Source organism: Theobroma cacao, chromosome 6 (assembly GCF_000208745.1).
Source record: "Theobroma cacao cultivar B97-61/B2 chromosome 6, Criollo_cocoa_genome_V2, whole genome shotgun sequence".
NCBI lineage: Eukaryota > Viridiplantae > Streptophyta > Magnoliopsida > Malvales > Malvaceae > Theobroma > Theobroma cacao.
In genome coordinates, this window is record NC_030855.1 from 5,764,305 (window position 1) to 5,766,315 (window position 2,011).

The following is a 2,011-nucleotide window of genomic DNA, read 5'->3' on the forward strand; positions in this document are numbered from 1 at the left end:
AGTGAAAATCACAAGGAAAATCAATGAAATTTACCTTTTTAATGCTTGATTTCTTGATTTCTCTTAATTTTCCCCAAATTTTTCAACTAGGGTTCTTATTTCTTTTCCCTCCTTTTCTTTCCTGGTTTGGATGGCTTGAAGAAGATGAGAATTCTGGAAATTTTGACATTTTTAAAGGCTAAAATAATATAATATTATTTTATTCATTTTTTTTGTTTTATTAATTCCTTAAATTCTAGCCATCCATTTATTTCCCAATTTTCACCATACACTTGTCCCACATATCCATAGCTTAGATAAAATTCTTAGACTTATCCAAGGTCTTGGTGGAGTAATTTTTTTTGAAATTTACACTTTTACCCCCGTAAAAGTCAAAAATTACATTTTTACCCCAAAAACTGAAAAATTGCCCATAGACATATTTTGCATCCCTTATACTCATACCATTCTCCAATTTGTCAAATTTGATCTAAATTCTCTCAAAATCTCAAATTTTATCCACGGATGGTAAAATTACGATTTTACCCTTATACTCTAGAAATCATCAAAATTAAACTTTTTCACTGCCAAACCCTCAAATTATACTCCAATAAGTCAAATGGGGCAAAAAAAAATCTTTTTTAGAAATTCTCATTGTGTCATTAGGTGGCAAATGATCATTTTCCCCCTGGACAGTGAAAATTTCGATTTGACTCCAAATTGATCATCAAACTCCAAATCACCATATTAAACCATTCTGGGACTTTAAAATTTTCAATTTCACCCTAAAATCTTTATTTGATCTAGTTCGAGGCTTAAATCAACTTTATTGTATCTCTAGGTGTAATACCGAATTTTGTAAATTTTTCGAGACTCTCCTAGCATGCAAACATGCTATCCATCACATGTATGTCATGACAAATATTTTACAGAGTCAAGCTTGACATCTTCTCCCCCACTTGGATCAATCATGTGATCCTTCTTCATGATTGATTTCGACATCCGGCTATATATTAATATTTTAATATTATTTTATTAATAAAATATTATTTTTTTCTAAAAATTTTGTCTTGTCTCTTTGGTTCCTAAAGTTCCTTATTATGTCTCAATTCGCATCCGACCAACTTTATTTATCACCATATCAAAGTATGGGGCATTTCAATAATATTATGAATTGTTGAAAGATAAAGAAGAATATAAAAAAATATTTGCTGTTATTTTTTAAGGATTGACTTGAAATTTATGACCTTTAAAGCTGAACAAAATTGATGTTACATACAAGGATGAGAACCCAATGTGGTATTAATAATGGATCCAACTGGGTTAGAAAAATCATGTTTAGCTATTGATTTGACAACCCATTTTCCTATTCAAATCATCAAAGCTAATTCCATATAAGTCTATCAAGGTCTTGATGTCTTCACTGACCAAGTTCCCTTGTATGAACATAAAAGTTTTAGCTTTCATATTTTTTTTCATTTTTTAATGGGCTATTTATTTTGTTAAGGAGTGTCTCATTATCTATTAGGTACTGTCAACTCAAATGTGGAATTCACTGCTAAAAAATTTAGATATTTTGCAATTCTTGTTTCCAAAGGAATTAAAGTCTAATTCAATTTTCTTGTAGTGCAGTATATTGTTATACCTAAAAGAAAAAATTCTTTAAAACTGAGTTACCGCAAACGAGTATAAATATTGACTTTTCAATTTTCATCTAATTTATCTCAACAACTATTGACCTATTTGACTAATTATTTCAATCACAATTAACAAATATTATATATACCAGAAGGAAGCTAAGAACAAATAAACATCACATAATTGTCAACAATAAACTGAGAAATATCAAACAATAAAGAGAGTTTTCAAAGCCAAAAAACAAAACAATAGAAAATAAGATGAAAAACAAATCAAAAAGAAAAAGAAAAAATAATACTTGAATGCAATTCTAAATTTTGAGCTTTCTTTTTCCTTAATTTTTGTCAAAAAAAAAAAAACTAGAAGGATGATTTGCAGAAAGGGGGGAGAAAAG